The sequence below is a fragment of the Nothoprocta perdicaria genome, unplaced genomic scaffold (assembly GCF_003342845.1).
Source record: "Nothoprocta perdicaria isolate Ctin4 unplaced genomic scaffold, notPer1 scaffold_4, whole genome shotgun sequence".
NCBI lineage: Eukaryota > Metazoa > Chordata > Aves > Tinamiformes > Tinamidae > Nothoprocta > Nothoprocta perdicaria.
Genome location: NW_020455643.1, coordinates 5,398,196 through 5,425,532, shown reverse-complemented (window position 1 = coordinate 5,425,532; position 27,337 = coordinate 5,398,196). Strand labels below are relative to the sequence as shown.

General features: G+C 39.0%; 1 long non-coding RNA gene across 1 annotated transcript in view; it reads right to left on the bottom strand.

The window, feature by feature from the left end:
* The window catches only part of LOC112952310, a 79,083-nt gene that overhangs the window by 34,353 nt on the left and 17,393 nt on the right, over positions 1-27,337 (bottom strand). Inside the window, exon 2 of the long non-coding RNA XR_003250363.1 lies at positions 22,282-22,344. This is a non-coding gene — a long non-coding RNA (uncharacterized LOC112952310). The remainder of the gene's footprint in view (positions 1-22,281; positions 22,345-27,337) is intronic.

Here is a 27,337-nt window from a genome sequence, read left to right as displayed (position 1 = left end):
GCTTTTTTAACAGAAAATTAAAAAGTCAAATATTGGGTAGCTTTTGGGTCTCAATTTTACAAACTGATTGCTTCAAATAAAAGCATTTAGTTAATAGTTTCATAATTAGATCCCCCCCCCCCCCCCCCGTTTAAGTTCTTCAGATGGATTACGTTTTACAAAAGCATAGATCACTAGGTACAAAAACACTTCATCAGCTTTGAAGATTTCACTGTCAACCTCATCCAAAAAATCCTTGGGCTGCCTGGATTCCATTTAGGAAAACACTTAATGATATGTTTCCTTATGCTTAAATRTTCTTTTAATAAGACACTTGGCATTATGTACATGTTACTGCCAGAGCATTTAGCTACATATAAATTGCGCCTTATCCAAGCTAACATGAAAGCAACCACCAACTCCATGAAGATCAGAGTTTCACCTCATTTGTTCCAGCTCTAACACATTAGAGATGGAAACTATGGGTCATCCGCCTATGCTATTAAAGCTTCCAGGTCTTGTTGATTTACAGGAAGAAAATGATTYGTTTCTGTAAAAGAGGTAGTCTCCATTCTATTTTCAGCACCCTAAAAATCACAGCATGCTTTCTTCCATCCCTGGATGAGATGCAAAATGTGGTAAGAACTCCTGGGCTGTTGTAGCTGCATTTTATTTCTCGTTGCATACAACACTGTCTGGAAGGGACAGCTAAATATTTGACATAGCATTCATTCCCAACGCTCCCCATGGTCCAAAACTATAAAGATACATGCTCTGAGATTTTTGTTGTTGTTGTACTTACATAATAAGTATTATATGAAAAAAATTTATTTTTGCACTCATAGTTATAAAGCTATTACAGAATTAGATAGTCACACACATGCACAAAAGTTCTCTTTTTTTAAACTGGTTCTGCCAGCTAGGATTTGAAAGACAGCAGGATCAGAGCTAATGAAGTCAGCAGTAAAACCCTCATATAATCCTTCTGAATGAAGGACTTCCATATGGAGTAGAAATAAGTCATTTTAGGACTGTTTCCTGGCACAGATGGGAGCAGTATAGAAAAGAAAGTAAAAGTGTACCACGAATTACAAATAATGTCAAAAGTAAAATGGTGCAAAAAGCCAGCAAGATTAATGCAGTCTAAAAACATACCTTTGCATTTATCAGTGGCACAGCTTGCACAGGAAGGTTAGACAGTTACRAAAGCAATATCCAATGATATGAAGTTATTTAATCCTTACTGTGGCTGCAGTCTGTCATAGAACCTGCTTAAGAACACAGGTTGCTTTTTTTTTCCTCCTTTTCCTTCCTGTTCAGTCTACAAAGTAACAAACCAAAGATTGAAAGTGTCTAAATGCAAAGAACACCCTTTCAGGCTCAGTTTGATTTCTTTTAATRATTCTGTTATGATTTCAATAAAATCCCTTTTTGCTTTTTCATCTCTGCGGGGGGAAATAAGAAGAATCAGTTTAATGATGCCATTTTGCAATGAGTACATTATTGAGCAGGACATCCCCTATAAGGTCCTACAGCTGTCTATTGCATACCCCAGGGGACAGCTGTAAAGAGAGGTCCTGTCCATGCACATCAGATGGATCACGATTCTTAGTAGYTGGCAACTGCTTTGCATTACTGCTCCACTCATGTTACTATAATGTTTACAAATATATACAAGTGTTCTCACGAATTCCCACTGGCCAAGTTTTGTTCCGCCCTCATTGACTTGCATGAGAATCTGGTCGCAATCCTAACGAATGTCTCACTTCAAAGATTAAATTCTTTGCATTAAAGGCCCAGCAAGTGGGGATAACATCTCTAAACCTCTGGCAAATGATCTTGTCTCCCTSCACAGCTTCTGGTTTTGCATGTGAACGCAGAGATGTGCGGTACATTTCTTCCTAGGCAGCAAAGACTGTTTCAAATTGCATCCCTTCTCTGCTCGTCACTTAAAACAGGAGAAAGCTTAGACCTTCATTGGCTAACAAATTTCCAGAGGTTTCCAATACCTCCAAGAACCACATTTTTTGTTTTGTTTTTTTTGTTTTGAACCACATTTGGAGATGTTGAGAAGGAAGGAAATCCTGGCCCATTGAACAAAGCATTAATCCACACTTGGCATCATTTGACATCATCTAACAGCAACGCTGCTGTCAGTGAAAGTACTATTTAATCTCACACTCCCGATTTCTGAAATAATATAGTATTATGGAAAAAAAMCAGCAAAACAAAATCAAAATCTCTTTTGCTGTGCAGGAGAAAGGCAGTATAACAGAGTGCCAAAAGCCTCCTGTGAGACTTGGAAAGCAGCTAAGTGCTCTAGCGCTCAGCACGTGGGCTAAGAACAAGGGCCTAATTCAGAGAAAAGCCTGAGAYGAGAGCAGAGCAGCGCCCTAGCTCCCGTCGCTGGGCACATGCTGCGAGGGGAAGCCAGCCCTGGCAGATGCTCGCAGACTCCTATCAGCCAGAGCAGGAATCCCGAGGTCAGATCCAGGGAAAACGGTGCTGGACCAAACAGCCAAGCAGCAGCACACAGGGCAGGCTGGCACCAGCATTTGGCTGCAAGGCTCATGTCACTTGGCTCTAAACTGGAGGCACGGGAATGGGTTACAAAATCAGCAATTAATATTACATACCCCTGCTTCTTTTGCATCCTATCATTGCTCTTGCTCATCATTTCAGGACGACATTAGGAATCCTCCCTCTCCTCTCCCCTCAAAAAATAGTTTCAGGCAGTACCCTGGAATTAACTGTCACTATAAAAAAGGCAGCATTAAAAAAACATYTAACAGCTGGATACAACATATGCCTTTCCCAGGTCATGAGTACTTAAGAGCAGTTAATTTATGAGACTGAAGTTACAGAGAGACTGCCAATTAAAAGAAACACGCTCTTCTAATTTTAAGCCTTGTCTCTTAAGCAACTGCTGCATTCTTCAAAGATTGTGTTTTGTTGGGGTTTTGTTTGTTTGTTTGTTTTTGTTTTAAGGACAAATCATACCAAACGGCCAACGTCATCAACTTCYGACTATTTCAGCAATTGTGCCACTGTAATGGGTCATTTTTCTTACAATTCCATTTCAARAAGTCATTTGATTTTATGTCATGCTTTCATATTGCAGCCTTGTGGTTACAAAAATAACAGACCGCTTTGAAATATATTAGGAAGAGTAAATAAGAAAAAAATCTCAGATATTATACACATACCTTGACTACTAGGACTTGCATTGCAATCTTATGATTTCTTTGGGGCACAGGTTATAATTTCTGCATTTACCTGATGTAGACAGTACTGAATCACCTGCGCTGTCTTTCTTGCTTTGACCATCGAGGCCTTGCTCGATTCTTCAAGATCAGGACTTCGTAGATTTGCCCTTTATTTTCTGTTTCACCTCTAAAACTCAATGAGCAAAGYAGCTACTTACACAGAGAAAAAAGGTAATTTAAAATAAATAAATAAGATCAGGAGCTGTTGAGTGATTTAGGGGCTTTTTTAAAAGCTAAAACTGATGTTCAGCTCATTATTAGATTTCCAGTAGCCAATATCTTTAAAATTAAAAATTCAATACTACTTCATAAGTCTGGATAAATAGGTGATAAACCTCTTACTTTCAAAAAAAATCAGTCCATAAACAGTAAGAAGCAAAATCCAAAAATGGAAGTCTAAGAATACAATCAAGAAAATAATTATTTTGAAGCAGTCCAATTATACACTCAATAGAAAAGYACCGCTTCCAATTTACAGTGAAGCTCTTCTTAAACATTACTGTTGTGAAGCTCAGAATAATATAATACTGTTCAAAATCATTCCTTGCCAAAAGAAATTCAAATCCTTTCATTACATGGCTTRAAATCAAAATATAAAACATCTCTTTCTAATCCCAGTTCTAATTACAGGGATACATGCCTGCATATTGCATAGTTTACAGGTAAGCTATTCGCATTATTAGGGCTCATTATGAAAATATTCGTTTGCCTAGGATGTTGACAGAGCGTCTCAGCATGAACGCAAGGTTTTTTTGATAATCTGGCATCAAAAGTTGCTTCCACAGAACGACGAAGATCAAAACCCCTCATTCACATAAAGACGTTTCTAAAGCCAGCACAGGAAAGGGGACACTGAGCCCATGAGGGTAATTGACTACCAATTAATACACAGAGGGGTAGAGCAGAGACAGGAACCCAGCCAGGGCCCTCTGCTTTTCCAGTTCCCATCTTTGAGACTCGTGTCCCGGAGAAATGGCCCTCTGTGACGTGCACTTCTTAACGCTCATGTTTCCATACAGACGAAGGACCTACATTTATCCCAACCTATGAACACAGTTTATCCTTGATTTTACTATTGCTCAAGCCAGTGCTATCAGTACATGAGCAAGTGAGATCCCAATTACCATTGTGCCACTTTTGCATCGCTACACTGCAAAATTCCATGTATAACGTCACCAAAAAAATTCCATTTCCATTTTTTTAAACCACCGATAGGCTCTGAAGGCTCAGGTTCAAGGTCAATACCAGTCCTTCTCCTGAACCAGCCGTAACTTATCTTGTTATAATTCCATCTTTATTTGCTCAATCCATCCTTTCCAGTGCACATTTTCACATGTGAATCTAGTTGCAGGCCCATAGCTCCCTGGCATTTCAGAGTCGCTCTTTCCATATTCACTAGGTGCTTTTTCCACACATACTGTATTACATAAATTGGTGCCATCTCCTCAAGAGTTTTAGGAATGTCAACACACACATGTGGCCTAAGATTCCTGTTATAACTCCACATACTATAACCGTATGTCTCCAACTTTGGCGAGCACTGAAGAGAAGAGGAAAAGAGCGTTAAATAGGATGTCATATGAAAATTATATATTCTCCTACGGTAAGAAATTTCATGCCAACTTTTAATACAGAATGAAAAAACATAGAGCTAAGTGACAGCTCTAAAAATAATTTTTCTGATGCAGTTACTGAAAGACCTTTTGGGAATAGTACACGAGGACTTARGAATAAAGCCACTGTAGTTGGTTTGAGTGAAGTACAGCTTGCAGCAGCACACGTAATGATAGATTATATAAAAAACATACACACAGAGATGAGCTCAACAGCAATGTCATTCAGTCCTACAAAGATGTAAAGGAAGGAGACTTCACTCTGCAAGCTTATATATTTAACACAATTTTCAATTTCAATTTTCAATAAAATTTCTATTTTATTAATGAGTGTGGCTGTAAATAGCCACACATATTTACAGATATAACTCTACCAGAAATTCTCTCCTATAAAACTCTGCAGTGTCCTTTAAAAGCCACTGTATTTTCAAATACATCTCCTACAATCCAGGTGCTGCACACAAGAATGGCCTTCTGAGATSTGGGTGGTACAGGTACCATCTCCCACGTCCCCACCTTATTTGTACACATCCCTTGCTCACATCACCAKTTGTCATTACCTTTTCACCCACTCCCATTTCAAAACCCTAAGGGACGAGTTGCTGCTCTTCCGCAAGGTGCCTTGGCTGCTCTCCGAGTCCTGTTGTGAGCCGAGCTCCGTGGCTGGAGCGCGGACCACGCAACACGGCGCCCCGCGGACGCTCCAGCGCCGCTGGCCGCCAGGCGCCGGGGACGTCGCTCACGGCACCCGCAGCGCCCGGGATCGGAGCTCGAGCGCCGGCGCTGTCGGCGAGACGAGTAGCAGGCAGTTCATTTTACAAAAACTTAATGGAGTGTACGGCCCCGGCTGCTTAATACAAGCACTGTCAAGGCATCTAAGCAAAAAGTCTCAGCTGTCAGCGCTGACAGGCCGAGCAGAATTATTTGTCACACTAGACTAGATAAGGGACCAGCAGAGTGGTGTACGGTGACATCCCCATACATCTCCATGCTGCCGGCCGAGACAGCAGACATATGGTTTCCTGCAACACMCTGGCAGTACAACGTAATCTCACCATAAAGCAGTACGGTTAAAGTGTTGCTTTTACATTTTCCTTCATGTTTTAACTACATTATCCYCCTTCCTGCTCAGTCTTTTGCATCTTACAAAGGAGGAGTCTCTACTCAGCTTCATGTCTTCTGGAAAACCTCATCAAACCATCCCCTGCATAAACTCCAGACCATTAGCTAGTAATTCAGGCATCAATATGTTAAATTACAGAAGTTACRCTGCTAAACATCTGTTCTAGAATAGAAAAGCTTTGGTCTGGATACTTCTAACCCCATCAGAAAGGCTATCATTTATTATCTTTAAGTACGCACGTATTAATTAACAGAGGAAAAGTCCTCTGTTTCTCCCACTGCTGCTCACCCAGCAAAGCACTCGTTATTACCAGTGCTGAATGTATACAGTCCACTTAAGGTATTATACTATCCTTTATACACAAAAACACAGCCTTCCAATTCCATTTCTCCTGATAACAAATGGAAATAAGTGCTGTTCCTTTATTAGTATTTATTCTGAAGAAATCTCTGCAGAACAYGGATATTAATACTGAACGACTGTAATCATGAAAGTGCATATTCTCCTGGAAACTCTTGACAATTACTTGAAATCCAAATAGAAATGCTTAAAATCATATTTTAATAACTATGAAACAAACCATATTTGATAGAAACTAGAGAACTATATTTGATGTACAAGTGTAGCTCTAGTTCTATTATCCATTATGCAAACAAGAGGAAATTTAAACCCTGCTCTATTTGTTACCATGTAGCAAACCAAAATGCTACCACAAATCGAAAAAGCCTTGTTTGACAGCCTGGTCCACAAGAGCTCTGCAAAAGGGGTGAGCTGAAGTGCCAAATCTACTGCTTTTAGTAAGCATCTAAATGGCACTTCTCCCTCAAGTCTCCTACTCAAAGTCTTAAGAATAAAAGAAGGAAAAAGGTAATAACAAGAAGGAAAGAGTAACACAGAAAGAGTCAAATTACAGAGGGCTGTCAGAAAAGGGTAAGGAGGGAAAAAAAAAAAACCTATGCAAGTGACAGAAAACAAGCAGCCAGATTCAAGGCTACATACATTTTACACATGCCAATTTTGACCATTGCCAGCACCTCCTATTTTACCTCTGGGCCCACTACTTAATTCAGAYCTAAGGGAGCAGCAGCGCTTCTTAATTGCAGTCCTTCAATCTCAGAAGTGTTATGAGGTTTTTCTGTTGTAATACAGCAAGCACTTTGGCACATCATTTCCTAGATAACAGGCTGGCCGCAGTATCCAAGTGGCAGTTCTTTTGAGCACTGGTTTTCAAGAACACTAAATCCCTCTTTTGAAGTGTTCTTCCTCACACAAGTATTAAAGCTGCAATTATGGAAATGTTAGAGAGAAAGGAGCAAGCCCATATGAATAAAAATCAACTTGGATCATCACTACCTATTCTTCTATCTGACATTTGCTAATTTAGGGAATGTACTAAAATTAACAAGAGGAAACCTCAGCATGTCATTTCTCAAAGATCTTCACTTCCAAGCACCCAGTACACGCATGTATACATGGACACACACATACTCAGCAAAATCAGGGCAGGAATCTCCATCAAATAGCAACAAAAACGCACAGGCCTCTTGGCTAGAGCTGAAAGAGCTCTTACTACCATGGTTGAAATCCATACATAGTCAGACACAGCTTGAATCCCATTTAATAGACCTTGCAAAGCAATAACTTTCCTGACAGGGCATAAATGGACCCTGTACAGAGCTAATTTTGCCATCAGACTGAGCCAACCAAAGGCCCTTATCTCTGACAGAAACACCCAAGCACAGCTATCCCCTCCTTTAAAAAGGAAAGCCAGATTTGTCTTGGACTTCAGGAGACAAGCTGCTGCATTCGTGACCAAGAAACAGTTCTTGATGACACCTGRTGCTATGGAAATATTGCACTAAACTTTGATATCAAAATCAGCACTGCCACTTCGCAGGACTGAGGTGCCTTGGGGGCAGAGGGAAGCAAAACAAACAAACGCAAAATTAGAATAGAAGCAACATGTGAACATACTGCAGAGGCAGACACTTGCTAATTTTCATTATTAAGTGTTTAACAAATTGCAGTTGGCCTAATTAATGGGCAAAGGACTTTGAAGGCCAGTATAAGCAGCATAATTGTCATCAACTCACTCTTCCAAAAAACCTCTATTACTATAGGAATGGCAAATGATCTTTTTAAACTTCAGTTAGTCATACAAGCAGAACTTAGATACAATAATAAAAATAAAGGCAAATATTTCCATGGAAGAATGCTTCTTTGTAATTCTAGTTTTGGCAGAGGTCTGTGCTTAAATTTGACCAACTAATAAGAGAACTCCTCCCTACCAATTTAGCCGGTCAGTTAATAATGTGATACCATGATCCCTGGCAGATATCATTAGCTCAGTCTAACAGAACAAAAAGCAAGACATCCTAATTACACAAAAATGGGTAATGTCAAATGGGCAAAGATAATCATGGAAATGRTCGGCCCTAACAATTTAATCAAAACAGAAGCAGTAAGATAAGTGTAAAGTTGTAAGTCACAAGGTATTAACTTCTAACCAGTAACACAAGATTCAAATTTCAAATCTGCTAGGTTGAAGGTAAAMCTAGCAACGTGCTTAAATAATCTCAGTCAGGAATCAATGCACATTTATGGACCTTCCAAGTCCATCATGTTTCTYGTTTCCCCTGAAAGCTCAGACGGGACCATTTCAAGGCATCCATCCTCTCCATCCTCGGACTGCAGGATTTCAGAACTCCAAATGAGCTACAACATTAGGTTGTAGCTATGCAGGTCCAGTGGGTAGGACCTGCATTCACAGTTGCAGCAATTTCTCTACACAGCRCTGCAGTAAGTCTTCAGTGGGTAAAGAATCAAGGTAGACCCACTGCTTTTTTGGATGTTCTCCAGGTCAAATAGCTCCTTGATTTCATTTATATAGTGGAAGGAGAACACCTGACATGGAAAGTTTTCATCCCCTGCCAGCACGCACGTTTCATTGGTTGCTCTGGAACCAGAAAAGAACCTCTTTCCGTCAGGAGAGAATAGAGAGAAGGGAAAAAAGTCACAGCAGGCCTGTTTACACAGCTGTACTATCCTGTCCCAAAGGTCCCTGCCACCGACTCTGCCCAGGCTGATGCCCACCACGGGAAGAAGGTCTCCTGGCAAACAGCCCGAGGAAAGAAAGCAAAACAGGTCACCTGCAGTCATTCCTCAATCTCCCACATCCCATCCCAAATCTCAAAAATAAAAATCTCAAAAATCTGTAACAATGAGTGTGCCAGGATAAAAAGGAAAAAAAAAAAAAGAAAAAGAAAGAGACTGGACTACATGGAGAATGAAGCAGCAACTAAAGCGGGTTTTTTTGTTTTGTTTTTCTTCTTCTCAATATCCCAGCCATTCCAAGCTTTAATCAGTCATCTCCTCCCACAACCTCTCTCAAGCAATAGAAAGCAAACACCAGGAAAGATTTTAACACTGGYTCCTTGTGGGACCAAACTGATATATTTTAGCCCATTTCTTTTTAATAAACGCAATGATTTTAATCAAATTTGTTCAGAGGACAGRAGATTAGTTAAAGAAGAGAAGTAAATGAAACATTAAATTAAGGTATCATTGGGAATTAAAAATGTAATTTTGTGTTATCATCAGTGGTATATTATGAATAAAGAATACGCAATATGCAATTAATATGCAGCGCAGTACGAACACCATTTGAGAAAAATGAATTTGATATGTAGGACAGAAAGGTCATGAATTCTTAAACCCAATTCAATTTGCTTTGCTCTGTTCAATTTCCTCCTGGGCCTCTCTGTTTAAATATTTCCAGGTATAGAGAGCAAGTCGCTAAGTTTGGACATATTTCGAAGTGATTATGGGTTCACAGCAAGCAACTGAGGACATTTCCTACGCAATCAAGGCACTGCTCCGGTAAGTCCATTTTTGTTTGGGTACAGCTGCTTCACACAGAGCTCCATGGAAAGCAACTGGGCAAAGACCAGCAGGTCAGCAGCATAAGCCAACTGCAGAATCATAGCATCCACTAAAGACAATTCCACAAAGTTTTGAAATAAACTCCCATCTTTTCTGAGATCAAAGCGTATTACTCAAAATAACTAACCATGCAAAAACATTACATTTTCCTAGGCTACTTACTACTTTCTTTATGTATTTTTTGAGTGATGAAATAGGGTTGTCAAAGTAGACTAGCAGTATGTTTCACCTGTGTATAAAGGGGAATAACAATTATTCAGAAAACAAGATGAATACACTACATACTCAAGTGTCCATTTAATTTAAAAGYATGGGCATTTCTAGACACAGATGATAGACAATCACGTCCTATGCAATCCAGAAACTAGACTAAACGTCACTTTGCATCACCAAACTGGTAACAGTATTTTAAACATYCTACTGCTGGATAACACAAGTAATYGTCAAGGATTTGGCCATATGTTTACCGGGCACTTAAATAACAAAGTCCCAGCTGACTTAATCACACTCAAAGGTTACCACATTGAAAGATTACCACGCCAACTTTGAAAGCATCAGTATCRCTGGTACTCTTCAGCGTGCAAGCAGCCAATACAAAGCTTGTCCATTGGAGGGTTTTAAGCMTCACTTGACTCCCCTCGGCTGGAACACGGACTTCATGGAACAGCAAATGCAGATGTGCAAACAGGCACAGGTAGATCCATACTTCGCTGTATGCTATGTGGGAGCCTGCTTTAGGATTCCTCACCTTCCCCATCCCTTTGGCTGTTCCCATTCCCCACACTACTGGGCTTCCCAACACAAAAAWTTGACTAAAGCTATACATTTTGTAATACTGGCTCCATACATATATTAAAAGAGCAGTGCACTAGTTCCACAAATCTAACAGTCAATACTGCTATGTGAAAAAAGTTTTGAGACTTCTGGCTTTAAAAGATAAGTAAATCAATGCTACTTTAGCATTTCCATGAAACCAGCAATTTTTTCATCAGTTCCATGAAGCCATTCATTTTATCCATCCAGTATAATTACACAGTTGCACAATTATCTGCTTATCTCAACCCATTTAATCTATTGGCATCTCAATTCTGATAACTGCTATTTTATGCTTCTTCAAAATCATTCAGCTGAATGTACATTTTGGACAAAGAGCCTTTATAGAAGCCAACTGTGATCATCCAGACTGACCTATGCTGCACCAGCCACATAACTCGGTAATTTTTTCATCAAGCCTACAAGCATCCAGCTGAGCTAGATCACTTCTTTTAGAAAGAGAGACAACAAGATGCTGATTTAAATACTTAAGCTAACAGCAATACCATAACTTGCTTTTGAATTTCTCTTGTTGAAATTATGACCAGATTCACAGAGCTAGTGAAGCCTCATTTTCCTTCCATATATTTAGTACATAGGTCAAATCACCAAGTTAGTCCCAAGTTCAAAAATTTAGATAAAACATTTCAAATCCAGAGATTCCAGTCAATCCTGGTGGCAGATGTTAGGTCCAAACTTATTTCTATGCAAAGGGAAACTCAGCAAGCTACTGACAGCTATCAAACAAGTTCTGGAAAGCCAGACAGCTTATCCAAAAACAATGTATAGTAAAAGCAATAAATTCTGTGTACCACTGACTACTAAGATTTACAGGTAGAACTCTTTTCAATGTATTGTTGAAGCTCAGATCAATAATGCCATGTTTCATCTTTGTCAAGTTATTAAAGTTGTGTCTTGGACACCATGATTCTTRAATATTCAAAAAGGCAATTTTGAGAGTTAAGTTCTCCTGAAATGTAGCTTTGTACTGTATTATTCTACTATGTAAATACTTTTTTAAGCAAACATTAAGATACAGGTGTAATGTTCCAAATGTAGAAAGTGTTTTCATTTTCAGTTGCAGTGGCCAGTGAAATGGTCTAACCAAAAAGCTAGGTGCTCACACATAACTAAGACTAAGACAATGCATAAAGTCACATTGCAGAAAGTCTCTCACATCACTGATCTCTCTRTACTCAATATAGATAGATATATATACACACACACACACTCACTCTATACTTTTCTGCTGATTTCTTCTATCAAAAGCAGTAGATCATCTATTTTTCTTTGTGTAAGACAAACATGTCTAAGCWTATCTCCACATCCCCTCTTGGTTACTTTGTTGTTCTCTTGGTTAATTTATACATCTACACAGAAAATACCAATTGAAAGAGAGGATACTACCTATTAAAGAGTTATTTCCCTGAAGAAATTATAGTTTTTCTTAAAATGCTCTGAGAAATTAAAAAAAAAAAAATCCATTCATGAAGCTTTATTCTTTTCAAATCATTTAGCTCCAATTTGCCCTTTACCCTACCTCTTGATTCACAGAATGGTTGAGGTTGGAAGGAACCTCTGGAGATAATCAGGTTGAACCCCCCGGCTGAAGCTGGTTCACCCAGAGCACRTTTCCCTGGACTGCATCCAGACAGCTTCATTTCAATTTCCATATTTGATTAAAGCAGTACAGCAATATTGCAAGTAGAAGGGAAAGGCAGCAAAATATTTCTAGCGATGTATCCTTGGCTTTGAAATTCATAATCATATGTCATTTAGTAACTCCAGAGCAAGCAAGCAGGGAATTAGCAGATTAAGTGTGTTTTCTAGGTGAAGCTCATTTTAACAAACACCACAGATCGAGATATTTACTTACTGCTTGCCTTGTGTCATTCTGGATTCAGAGACGTATAATGTATTYAACTAACCAAAGATACTTAGACTGAGTAAGCAGATGAAGAGTTTAAAACTTTTCCWTAATCCAGCTCTTAGGACTCAAGGTCTGGCAGATAAAGTTATTAAGTATATTTAAAGTTTGCAAATAAACCCTTACAAGGAAGTTATTTACTTTTAGCTAATAGGGGAAAACTAATTTGTATTGTATTCACAGCATGCACTCCTGTAGAGCTGCACTACTGAAATGCAGACAAGTACAGATTATTCAAAACAGAAGACAGGCAGTGATTTTGAAATGTTAATTAGAAACACAAGGGATATGAACAAGTAGAGAAAAATGAATGTGCTGATTGTGAGAAATAGAGAAACCTTTCAGAATAAAGCCCCTATAAATAACATTTTTTAGCATATTAATAGAAATGGACAGGTAGCAGAATAAAAAATGTACTTATAATGTCAACAATATACCTATATAATGTACCTATAGATTCATCCGCTTTACTGCGGACCCACTGCACCTCCCACAGATATCAGTGATTTCTGCCGCTCTGGGAGTTAGGGAAAGCCATACAAGGTGAACAATCACTTACTCAGATAAACTGTGCAACTCCTATCTAAAAAAGGGAGAATTCTAAATTAATTAACATTCAGAGGAACAATAGCAGCACCAGAAGTTCACACTACTTGGATTTTGAGGGAAGATGCAAGACAGCATTTGAATGTGAGATTTCTAAAGATGCAGGAGATACTGTTGGACAACTATGTGCCTTTYGTGTCCGCTTTCATTGAAGTTCAAAACCACAGAGTTTCAACACAATAAAACTCTCCTTTTTTGTGCTAATATTTCSTATGCACCTTCTATTGTGATGCCTTCTTTCAACCTTCACTCCATCTATGATGACAAGAGGAAAGGGACTAAAAAAAAAGCTTACAAATCAATAATAAGTGAGCCTGACAGTAATGCAGATTAGCGAGAGCTGCAATATCAAGTTGCCCCTTCTGCCCCACGAGATTAACAAAAGGCAACAGAAAACACAGCAAAAGGCATCAGAAACTTTTGCTTGAACCCTCATGTGGAGCTCATCTCAAAGGGAAAAGAAAGAGGAAAAATAAAACTGTTTCATGTTTCACTTTTCAAAAGGTACCACAGCATAAGTAAAAGAAAGTCTGTTACTTAGAGAAAACACTACTTTGTGGTCTTTTTCTGCCCCCCCTCACCAATAACAGGAGGAAACAAGTAGCTATGCAAGAGTTTTTTTGTTCATTTTCCTAGAGAAGAGCAATATGGAAGGTTTTTTGGGTTTTTTTTGCTTTTTTTTGCACACGAAAGTGCCATTCAAAAATATGGACTGCTTTAGGGGGCACTAGTAAAATATTAGTGGCTCTTGGGTGTGTGCCAAGCAGTGCACACAGAGAAATAAGAATTTGTAGCTATGTGTTTCACTCTTTTCTCCCAAAGTTGTATAACTGTAAATACTATTTTTTTTTTTTCCAAAACAACACTGATTTATCAATACTAGTTTTTTCAGACATGGAATTTACCAGCTTTGTTACACTATCAGTTAGAAGAGTTTTCAAGATCAGGATTTACAGATTACAAAGTTAGACTTACAGATTACAAAGTTATTACAAATAAAACAAACAGATTCCATTCATAACTTTTTTATCTATTATGAATAATGGATCACAGACGACCAGTTACTAAACACATTAATGACGTTTTATCACAGTCATGAAACTCATGTTGTCACGGGAGATTTGCATAGAAAACTAACAGACTATAAACTTTCATTGTTTCAATAAAGCTAGATCACTTCTCTAAAATAACCGTTTTGCTTTTCTGTGACCTTCACAGAGAAATTTTTTGCTTGCTTATAGATACCTATTTTTAAAATTCTATACGCACATATACACACACACCCCTCCCAATGAAGTAATAAACATTTCTAGGAGGTGCTAGTAGTTTCTCCTTATCCAAGGAGCATTCTTCCTTGTTTAAAAAAAAAAGGCAAATTCAACTAAGTGGTTTTCTATTAGATTCTTCCTGTCCTCCCAGAAAGGAAAAGGCACCAGATGAAATCCGAGCCACATTTCCTGTCTTTTCCATCAGGCTGCACCTACATTTTGGGTTGTGTGACAAAGAAGCTGCAGATCTGGGCTACAGCTTGGAGTTTTTAGCTGAAGATGCCCCGATTTGCTGCATATCACAGCACTTTGAAGCTTCCTCTGCAGCTACAGATATGATTGCTACCATTTAACTAATTTTTTTTTTTTTTTTTTTTTTTTTTTAAACATCAGGAGACACTGCATGAGAAGTCAACAGGCTGAAAAAAATTCTCCCTGCAAACGTTGAAGCCATTACTTTTCTGGCTAGAAAGCAGCCTGATACTGAGCACACATGCATGCTGGCTCACTTGCTCTGCTCTTGCTAAATATATATATGCCTCTAATGCCAGACTTCAGTTTCAACTCCTGAAAAAAATATTGAAATACGAGCATTAATATAAAAGAACTTACTTTCTTTCCTTAACATTTGTTTACACACATTGCTATTAGATAATGCGATATCTCCGAAAAGGGAGCCTCCTCCCACAATGACACGATCTTTAAAAGATGTATCTGATACTTTTAAGATTGAATACAACAAAACAACGTGGCAGCACCCTATTCTTGCCTATGTACACATACTAATCTTCCACCGCAGATATTTAACCAGMAAGAATCACCAAATCACAAGCACATTTCAAACAAAATTACCAATATACCTTTCCTGACAGGCCAGAAATTTTTGTAATAGGATTCCTGCTCYATTAATATACACATCTATATCATTTCTGCTTCAGTGAGGGCAACAAAATCCCAGAAACGTAAAAAGCRCAGAAAGTGTCTCCTAAAGTTTCTGAAAAGGAATATATTTTCTAAAGGAATTCTGTGGTTCAATCAGAACTTCAAGTTTCATGACTTTGGGGGCACCACGTAAGGCAGACCTATTCCTGCAAGCKAAAAAACTGCAAAACTGTCCAACACAGAAGACAGCAATAAAATGATGTCAGATTTTCCAAGATGGGCGAGTGCTTAAACAGAGAAATCCTGAGCAGAACTTTTTCAACCTCTTGGTTTTACCCAGGAAAGGAGAATTATGGAAACTCTCCTGATGTTCCGCATCCTGCCGCAGTACTTGGAGCGCACTGGGAACAACAGGATGAGGGAGAGATGCACAGATGCATAGAAAGTTGACAGATTTTTCCCCTATTGCTTCAAAGCCTGTGTCTAAATCTAGGAATCGCTGCACTGTGTGCTCCCTTTTGAGCACAGAATACACATTTCAAGGGCTCTGCATAACTCAGCTAAGAGTTGCAGTCTCCTAGTCRAGGAGAGCTGCTTCAGATATCATCCTCTACGAGGCAGGAAAAGCCAGCCAAAGTAATCAGGTAAAGCGTTCCTTTCTGAAAAACCTATTTCTTAAAATTCAAGTATGCCTTTCATCATCACCCTACTTCCAAACCTTTCAAACTAAAACCCTTTCCCCATGAGTCACAGCACTTTGGTCCAAGTTCTAGAAGCAGAAAGACAAGACCCTTGACTACACAAACGTTACTGCAGATCCTCTAGTGGAAGACATTTGGAAATTCTTCAGAAGGACTATAGAAACCAGTGTTCCAACAAGAAACCAGCATTACAAATACATCACACACCTGCACGCTCTTTAACAGGGAAAAGAGATCACAATTAAGCAACCCTATGTACCCTTAATCTGTCCTAAAAATAGGACCAAGAGCATAAACCTTTTGATTGCTGTTGAGCTCAACAACCATCTTGCCACCATCTAATGTGAATGGAGAGCCCAGCGGAAGGGCACAGAGCCTTTCCCACGGCAGGAAAAAAAAGCCATGGTTACCATTCAAGGAGTTTGCAGCATAATCCAATCTGAACATCACAGGACATTGAAAAAGATCCATCAAGCACATGCTAAAACAGCTTTAGTGTGTTTTATGATGTTATCTATACTCTAGGTTAATATGAGATTTTTATGTGTACATTACTGCTTCTGAGTCCACTGGAGTTATGCTGCAGCTTCTTTACTAGATTGCATTATATTTCTTCACAATTCCTATCTGCCTTCAAATTTAAGGAAGCCCAAGGGAACGCAGCCATTCAGCTCCTGAGCTGATAGCGTAGCTTCCTCGCTTCTCTTTCTCTCAAGGGAACTTGTTAGGTGTAACACCTCTAGAGGAAAGGTTTAAGTAACAGTTTGTTCCTAGTCCTGAAAAAGGTAAAAATAATTAAGTTCTCATTTCATTACCAGCCCATCTTCTGTACTATGACAGCACACTGCACTTTGTCCTGCAGCAGATTTAAAAAGCACGCAAGGAAGTCGATCACAAGATCCCTAACCTAGAGAAAAAGTTTTATTTATTCAGCCATTGGTATCCGAAATACCTATCATAGAGGAAAACAAACACACACACATACATTTGAACAGTTATTTCTTGATGCAAAGGGTGCAGGACAATTATCAAAGACATTTCTTGAAGACAAGTCAAAAGAATATTTTGCATTTGTCCAGCTCCAGATATTCTCAGGCATGAGGAAAAACACCAATGAAGCAACTTTTTTTTATAATTATTATTTTTCTCATTTGGTTGAAGAAAGTAATATAATTGCTGAAGAGCTATAAAACAAGACACCTGCATTTTGGCTGTAAATGTATTCATACCAACACACCAGAACCACCTAACCTTTCAAAACTGAAATACCAAGGACATTCCCTGCTTTCTCATCCGTCTCTGCTAGCCACTTTAGCTCTGCCCCTTGCTTTTTACCACTTTTTAGGGCATTCTACTATCTGTATCTTAAAGTGTGTTTACTAGACAGATCTCTTACACACATAGAGGGGTTGAAGAAGGGAAATAATGAATGAATGACRAAGTGACAAGAGAAAGAAAAGACAATAAAATGGATCAACTAAGTTTTAGGAAGCCTATAAAGCAAAGGAAGGTATTATTTACTTGCTTTTTTTTTGTTGTTGGGTTTCTTTTTTTTTTTAAGTGTATTTATTTATATTCAACCTAGCACTTCATAAAGTGGAGAATATTTGGGGAATATGGTGAAGAGCCATCTTGTGCTTTAAAAGAAAAGTTGTAAGTTGACACACCGACAAAACCACCTTTCAGACAGGATATATTAAGCTCAAAAAGCTATACTTAAATTTGTAATGCTTTCAGCCAATGATAGATTGACACTAACTAAAATCACTGATTTTGTTGATCATACTGTCTGTACAAGGAACACACTTTCCTGAAGGAGTCATACTTAATAAAAACTACAGCAAAAATAAAGCCTATAATAAATGTCGCTCAGCATAAACTCACAGCAAATCCATACGCCAGTCAGCAACTGTCACTGCAGACTGTTATAAGACAGCAGGCGATTCTGTTTAGCCTGGGAGAAGGCAAAGGCGACAGAAATATTTAAGTCTAGATGAGAAACTTGCCCAAAACCTACAATTGCCACGCCTCAGCTCTCTGACTTATCCTGCTTTACACAATTCAAAAAGTTGTCCCTAAGCAGTGCATGGGAAACTTGAGACCTTTCACTTCAATCTTCAAACCTTASTTACTGTCCGCACTGTTTGCAGAGATATGATTTTTTAACTGCAATATTGTTTTTCTGCTGCACGGTTGTTTTAAAATGGTGTGCGGGTACTTGGTTGGACAAAAAATAGGTCATCACTTTGTGGTTCTAGCTCCCTGAATGAACAGTGGTACCTGGACAGTTAGCTCGTGAGAATAAAACCACTTGCAAAATTTGTCTCAGGTTTGCATAACTTGTTCCTAAAGCTTGGAAAAAATGAGGGGACTTATTTATATAATAATGTTATTTAACCATCTTAATCATGTTGAAGTTCCCAAAGGAGCCTAAGGACTTGCTGATCAAACAGAACCAATACCATTAACTCAACTGGAGTTCATTTATTCTTACTGTGATTCAAATCTATATGCAGACCTGTATACTGTAGAAGCACTTCTGAATGAAATTTCAAATCATTTTGTTCTAGTAAATACTAAAAAGGAATTAACAGGAATTATCTTTTGTAGCTTGAATAAATACTACAAGCTGATGGGTTATAAAAATTAACGTATACTAGGTCTTGCTAACACTTTTAAGCCAGAAAACCATTTCCAAGATGTTCTTTCTAAAATGATGACTCCACAAAGCATAGTCATCGACACTTACCTCCACTTGCACATATATTATGCATCAATGATCATACTACATGCAAATCACGTCACTATTTTCAGTAAAGGTCTTTTTTTCTGGTATTTAATCTCTACCCATTGTTAATGCATTAAAGCTAGAGGCAAGARTGACAGAATGATCAACTAACCAAGTGATTAGTAATTTCCTTTGCCCTGTCCAGACCAGTAAAATTAAATGGTTCAGTCTTGACCACTGTGCCACAATGGAAATGAGTAAGATGCATTTTACCTCCTTGTTCTGTTTGAACAGCAAATTAACTAAAACCAACTCGTTCAGCCACAGTCATGAATAACTGCAAATTGTTTGCTAGCACTTTGTTGTGGGCAGCTTCTGTTCATGCATCCTTGCTGCTATGAATTCTATTATACCACTTCAAGCAATGCTATTTATAACACATCTATGCAAAAAGAAGTCCAGGGGATAGCAGTCAGTTATAAAAATATCCATTACCCAAAAGGCAGCAGCATTCAGCAGGCTAAAAAGCATTAGAAAGAGGTCACTGGCAGCAAGGCTCCAATGTGAAGAGGGAAGGAATCATTTCTTTATCCTATGCGTGACCTGGCTGAAGTTAGAGGAATCATGTGCACACTTGAGGAATAATGTTCCATAATGAGAGAAAGAAAAAAAAAAAAAAAAAGGCTGCCTTATTTTCATGGGAAACAACCCTCAGATTTTTATTTGTATATTCCAAATACAAAATAGTGACAATTTAATCAAAAGAAACCAATGATGCCAACTCCTCCAAATCTAATCTTTCTCTRCTTGACCATATTCTCCTCCATTACATCCCTCCTCTTTTTTAATTTATTTTTACAATTATTTTTCCTTCTTAGCCCATGAAGTCATGTCTTTGGGGAGTGGGAAGTGTCTGTGATTCATCTAAGTGAATTACAAAACTGGTATGTCTCCCATAATCAAAAAAATCGGGCATCTGCTTTATTAATCTCAAAGGGAAAGAAACACATAAGCATTTTTATACCGGGGGGGTGCAAGAATATTCTGGATTCGGAAGCCAAACAAATTTCTTGTAGTGGCCACAACAAGAAGAGTCTAATTATCAGAAAAATATTCAGGTGAATGGAAACTTTTACATTTTAACTCACAGTACTGAAACAGAAGTGAATACAGAGAGACACAGCTCTTCGTTCAGTTCCCTCTTCCCCTGCTTCTGGCTGAAAATAAACTTACTGGAAGTCTTTATTGCCAATTCAGACTAATCTCTCTGCTGCAGGAGCCAGGAAGGGTCCCTGTGGGAGCACCGGCCTTTGTGCATCCCTTGGGCTTTTCCTAGGCTCACCTCTACTTGCATGTTCATTAGTGAGCCAAATAAGCTTTGGTTGGAGCATTTTTTTCTCTACTCCACCCTTACTACTTGATGGACTGAGATCTTAGGCAATTGCCCACTGAAGTTAGAACACAACCCTCAGAAAATGCACCACATTAATCTGAGTTGGGGGACCGGGGGTGAGTGTCTATGATTGATGATCCCAGCCTTGTGTTTTCATCTCTGCTGCTTGCCTCCTTCCTTTTTCTTTCCTGTAACAATAATAATTATATACATATCAGCCTTAAACTATCTAGTTTATTCAACAAAACTACAGTCTCACCTGTTTTTACTCTACCAGAATTGATTTTCTATYTGTGTCTGCTCTAGATTCACGGCTTAGATATTCTTTTAATGCAAACAAAGGCAAAGTTAGGCAGCCTACTGCAATACAGTTATTAGATCTCTCTGAAGAGTTTTGCCAAAARGTCTGCACTAACACCAGCGTCTATTGAAAGTAGAGTTCAAGGGTGTTCTTTGGTAGTTTCCATCACCAAGTATTAATTTCTAGTTAGAAGAACAAAAACTAAAAACTCAGGGAAGTGAAGAGATGTTATATATAGAATTGTATAATTGTAAATAAAATAGAGTGGGGAATTTGTTTTAAATGTAATGAAGCCAGAGGTGTATCGCAGCTGGAAAAGCTGGCTGTAAATGTGACCAACATCCATAATCTTCCATCTGAAGTAAAGACTAAACCCTCCAAATACAAAAGCAACATCTGAGAGACGCATACATAAATGCAAACAAATCTCTAGTTTAAAAATATCAAGCTAAGTAGGTTATTTTATTACCACTAATGATCAAGCAATAGAAAATATATCTGCACAAAGAGCGGGATACACCTTCACCTGCTCTTGYTTTCCCTTGAAGAGTCCAATCCCTTGCTGGATTTTTTAAGAGTTTGCGGAGGAAGGGCAGAATGACAGCCATGTGATTTTCATCAGTTCTTCTGACTTTAAAAATCTGTTATTAGCAATAGTGATGGGCTTCAATAACATTTAAAAATATGCTACAAGCACAGAAACAACATGTCCTGTAATACAGGACACGTAACRCTTGGCAGATTGGAAAGTGTGGGAATCTGCTGAATCTCTTCAGAGATACCCCCACACAGAGGCCTACAGCTATTTTCCTACAACAGGAATATACCTTTTCACATTTACGGAGAGGTGGTAAACTCTTTCCTTATCCCTTTATGCACTCTACACTTAAACAACTRCACATCACCCCTGGAAATCAGAGAAAACAAAAAGGATAAAGACTGCACTCCAGARCAGCACCAGGTCTGTTTTTAGAACCTTCAACTCTTCTTTAAGGAATCACGGGCAATTCTATACATGTTAAGGAAGTTCGTCTCTGCAACAGYTCTGGTAAAAGACTTCATGCACTTTTGATTGCTATTGCAAGAGTGAAGTGCAAGGAGAAAATAACTAATTAGACATTATATTTTATCAGAAGTGACAGTAGTTTAGACGCTCCGCTGCATCTAAACCATTTCAAATATTTCTTATAATGAAAGTCCAACAGAGCCGCGTTCTCCTGCTAAATTTTCACATTAAAAAAATTCTATTTATAATGTCCATTAGGTTCACTTACACAGCTAGCAAATGTGTAAATAAATAACAAAAACAGCTTACCTTTCGATACATTTACAAGCTACAATACACACTTTAACAGTTATATAACATACTCAAAGTGAGTGAGAAATTATAAATAAGATTTGAGGAGAAAACTATCAACTTGGAGATATTAAGTTCTTCAGAAACAAAGGAAAAACATAGCTATGTATATTTTATATAAATAGAATGCTATTTGCAGGCAGTTGCAGGCAGTATTTCTCAAGTAATTACCATAATGCACAAATACTGCTACATAAAAGTTTCATTTCATAGTTCACTTTATGTTCACAGCATCTGAACTGTGGATTGCATCCTACAGCTCTGATATGCATCCATCAGGTCATTGGTAATTACTTCTAATATTTCATCCTTTGCAAGTGCTGAAACAGCAATATTAAACTGGAGCAAAAACATTAATAAAAAAACCATAATCCTGACTTACCCTGGGTCAACAGCAAGAAGCCCAGAATCATCCAAACTTATTTTGAATGTCCAGCCAGAAAATCTGAAAGACAGAGTAACAAAGTTTGTGACAAAGCTGACACGCAGCGCTCTAGAAGGAGCAAAATCAATTGTGACATTTTTCATTTATTTGTAAATGCCTCTTTGGCAGCACGCTCACTCAAAACGACAGTTGCCTCTTACGGAATAGGGAAGGTGATGGTAAAATAGAGGAATCCTGACAGTTGCTTTAATGAGATTCCGCATTAGGACCACTCTAACACTCTCCCTCAACAAGGAGGATGCCCTTCACTTTCAATCTTCTATCATCCAATTTGGAAAGCGTTAACCCTAGGAAAAACTCAACTCAGCCTCCTCTAATCAGCATCACAGCCCTCCTCCCTACCTTCTTCACCACCTTGCTGATACTTACGTATGGAAGCCCTATTCCAATGCAGAACAAACTAGTTCTATAGACTTATTTTTTTTTAATTAGTATATAACCTATAGAGCAAAATTAAGCTTCTAATACAGAGTAATATTTTACTCTAAATTACTCTAATCAAAGACTCATCCCAGAGGTGGGCAGAGGGGGCTAGGCTCTTGAAACAGGCCTTATTTGCTATCAGGAAAGCTTGCAGCACACGCAGAGCACCCTTTCCCACCTGAGGAACTGTGATGTGTGTGCCTGCACCTACTGGGCGCAGCTTCAATGTGAGCAGCTCTAGATCCGAACACCACTGCAGCAGGTGAGGGGGCAGTTTGGCTTTTCTGCCATCCCACGTGCCATGTGTTCCGCTTCCAACACAATATGCGGATACAAGCAGGTATTCCTAGGGAGAGCAGCACTGAGCCATCATCTTTAGCAATGAAGAGCAATACGGTGCACTGGGGTACTTGCCATTTTTTCCATATATAAAAAGTTTTCTATAAAATCGGGTCTTTGGCAGCGGTCACTGAGAACAGCTCTCACAAATGAAACAAGAAGCACACAAACCAGTCTTAAATAAAGGAAATTCATAATCAGTCCTTTTGCACACTTCATCTTGAACAGACTAATAATATTTATACAGACTATAAGGGCAAATTTAGAGTCAAAAATTAAACACAGTTCAAAACGCTAACAAAAAAGATCTGCCTATACCACTTCGTATTCGATTCATTCAGTTCCAGTATTCAAGCTTTCTACCAGAAATTCCAGCCCCTCTCCCCTCTGATAAAAGCTGATTTCCCCTGCTATAATCACACATCCTTTTTTCCATGGAACTAGATGTCAGTACAGAGTACCTTGTGGCAGCCACTGGCCCTGTTTAGATTGTTTTGCCCATCATTTAAAAACAAAACACATACACACAACACCCCAAGGCATCCACGACAGAACTACTCAGCCAGTGCTTCAAGGAAAGGATTCCAGMATTCCAGATGTCACACAGACACAAGGTGGAACTGCAAGTCGTGCTTCGGGGTCCTGCGATAAATTATCGATAAATTAATTCCCCTCCTGTGCAATCTGCTAGCAGCTCTGGCAACATAAGCTGCGAGGTAGAGTCCTGTGGGACACTCAGTCACCCRCTGCGCGTGTGAACACGATGGCAGATGAGCTTCAAGCCTTTACCCACAGTGCGAACCTGGCAGGATGCAAGTTATAACCCAAAATAAAGGACACTTCAGCTTCTTGTAATAAATGTCAATTCTCTAAACTTGAGACCTTTCCTAGTTCATTCCTAGAAAGACAGTTACTCCCAGCAAGCCCTCACATTTGCAGGGGACACAGGGAAGACCCCATTCTGACCTCTGCTCCAGGGTGGAGGCACCACCAAGGAATGAAGAAGTCCRTGGACACTTACCCTGGCAAGCAAAAATGACAACTCCTCTCAGAGGAAGGTTGTTTTACAATCCAGACAGGTGATCTGGAGGCACAGCAGAGTAATAATGACTAACATCACATACTAGAGGGAATATAAATTTTAATGATACCACTCATAAAACCCACATTTTAAAGGTTACAAAACAGAAACAAGCTTACAGAGAAAACACATAAATCATTCAAGGTGTCAGGTTCCTGCTCCTTAGCTATTTTAAGAATTAACTGCCTGTACATCACTAAATAGAGTCTGCAGCACTTATCAGCACTGGACTGAAAATAAATGTATGGCAGAGTTCAGCTAGCATAGCCCAACATAGACTACATCTTAGCAAGACTCAATCGCTTTATTATTCACTGGTTCAGTAAAGAACAAAACATGGCCAAATTCTCACTAGTTAGCCCAGTTACAATTGGTCAGGTAAGTTCACAGGTCGCTTCCCTAGACATATATTCATTTTCTCATATGTGTTTCATCATATTCCTTTTTTTTTTTTTTTAAAACTACTTTTTACTACTACAAATCTTTACWACTTTAATTGTTCTAGAGTTGTGGCTCTTTATTGCTATACCCATAGGCATACTATTAACACAGGGTATTTTAAACAGCCGGCTTCTATCAGGGCTATCAGTATTGAACTTTAACACAAAAGCTGCTCAAATTCACAAGCCATTTCTCTGAGGTGAAGTAGATCCCACAGAACTCAAGTCATTTTAACAAGCGGTCATTTCTCCCATTCCTTTCCACAGGTACCTCTGCTTCCCTGGCTATCCCAACATTCCTAGGCCACATCACTGGAGTTGTCCTTGGAGGAACACGCCAGACAAAGGCTCGCTGGCTGAAAAACAAARCAGGAAAAAGCAGAATGGGGCACTTAAAGTGTTGCAAATCGCTTCCCTCCATAAGGCTCCAGACTATCTCCCTTCGGAAGGAGGGAGCTGAGGGTGAAACCCTTTTGCTGCTGAACATACCTGCTCAGAGATCAGACCATTAGTTTTTAAGCATCTTTTTGAGCAAGTTCACCTTTCATGCTACATTTTCCTTAATATTCTTTAAGGTGTGAGCAGTTAATGGGTGGCCCAAAGTTGATTTTTTTTTTTCCCCTCTACAAATGGGTCAAACATTAAAAGACACTTGAACAAGGTCATCTCACCCCTCTGCAAAGTCCAACAGGACTATCAGATAAGGCTTCACCCAAAGTCCCTTCAGGTCAATGGGAACGTTTCTACTGGCCAGACTTTGGCATCAAATACAGAAATGCGGCACAGAGGCTCAATCCAAAAAGCACAGGAAGGAGCTGCATGGAACAGCTTACACAGCTGTTTCACTGCATTTAAAATCACCACCTCGCACTGGAGATTTCTGACTCCAGCACCAATTAGCAGAGTCATTTAATTTCCTTTTCTAAAACTGCTCCTTAAAGAAAACTCAGTATTTAGGTTACACTGGCTATAAACTCCTAACACTTCCAATAAATTGCTTCCCTTCCCATCTTTAATTCCATAATCTGTGCCTGTGACTCCAGAGGAAGCAGTGGGAGGGGGGTGTTATGATTAGACAAACTGCTATTATATGGTACTATTATTTTTCCAATCTGTTTTCTTTAGAAAATATTAGAAAAAAAACCTCCAACAATGAAGTGAGCATTCACATAGCAGTGAACTTCAGATACTGCAAGACGGCTGCTGCGAGCCGTGATGACTTTCCCGTGGGGAAAAGTGACCTGGTAATTCAAGAACAGCAAAGTCAAAAGTAAGGTAAGCTGGGGGAGGGAACGGATTTCCCTCTAGGATGAGATAAATATAATTTCCCACGGCAGTGTATATCTCTCTTAAGCCTCAGGTGGTTTTAAGTTAATGAGATTAGTTCCAGCAGGCAGCGAAATCCCAGGATATAGGATTTATATTTCAGCAGTTTTCWCTTTAGCCAGAAAGTACAGTGCAGTCAATCTTTGTGTCATTTTGTTATTGTCCCAGTTTGGGTCTCATTTTTGGTCTCAACTTGGTTAAAGCGGCTCGTAAGTTTTACTTGAAGGCTTAAGCATCATGTAAAGAGCATGTTCAAATGTTTAAAAGCAACAGCAAAGGAAAAAGTCTCAATCTGCAGGAAGGGATTTTTCCCCCACTTTTCACATACACTGTGTCTATGCATTTTTAAGGAGAATCACAGAATTGAATTTTGTACTCATACACTTCCTTAAAAAGTTCCCAAATTTTAGCTCTAATACAAAAACAAGTAAGTTGATGGAAAAAGGCAACTAGATTTTAAAGACCTAAAAAAGAGATTTGTGTGAACAGCTTAGGAAGGCTGGCCAATACCCCAGCACACAGGTTTTGTGCAGGCTGAGTCACAGATGCCTCTGCTGGTAACAAGCAAAGTGTTTTCCCATCCAGGATTGGCTTAACTGGACACAGAACCTGGAGTATCTCTCTGGCGGCCAGTTCTAGCCATATCCAAAGTTAAATGATGTTGTTCTGGGAGCCTTCCCACCAAGGAAGACTATTGCAGAGCAGTGTTTTACCCACCTCACAGCAAGGCACCCTGGATGCATCCAAAACTGGACAGATCAAGCAGCTGGAGTAGGCTGATGTATTAACACCAATTGTGATACAGAGCTGTTAAACAGAAACCTTTTAGAAGATAACATGAGGGATAAAAACGAGGTCAGATGATAAAACTGATTTATATGCATTACCCAGCATTATTTCAACTCACAATCACAGCTCATTAATAAATAACTACTGCTAACTTAGCATTTATCAATTGTGCTTCACTCTCTGCGCAATATTTTAGCCATGAATTTAAGAAAAAAGGATCATTACATCAATAACATTACTCAAAGAAAATGGGGAGTATTTAGCATAGCCAACATGCTTCAGAGAGCGCTTTCCTACCCAGTGCAAAAATGACCACAGGCTGCCGGAGTAAAACACAGGGGCATCATATCAATGTAATGATCTTTGCCCAAACCTTCTTATCAGCTCTTGGGTTCCTGCCAAGACACAGCCTTATTAAACTCCATATCCAGGCAGTATGAAGTCTGCGGGCACAGAGGCCAACACCCGACCTCAAAYGTCTGCCATAACTCACAGCTTCATAAGCATCACTATCCAATCYGCCAGCAGAACTAGGGTAACCAAATAAAAAGTCATCAGCATTCAGTGGTCAGACCTTGAAACACGCAGCCATCGA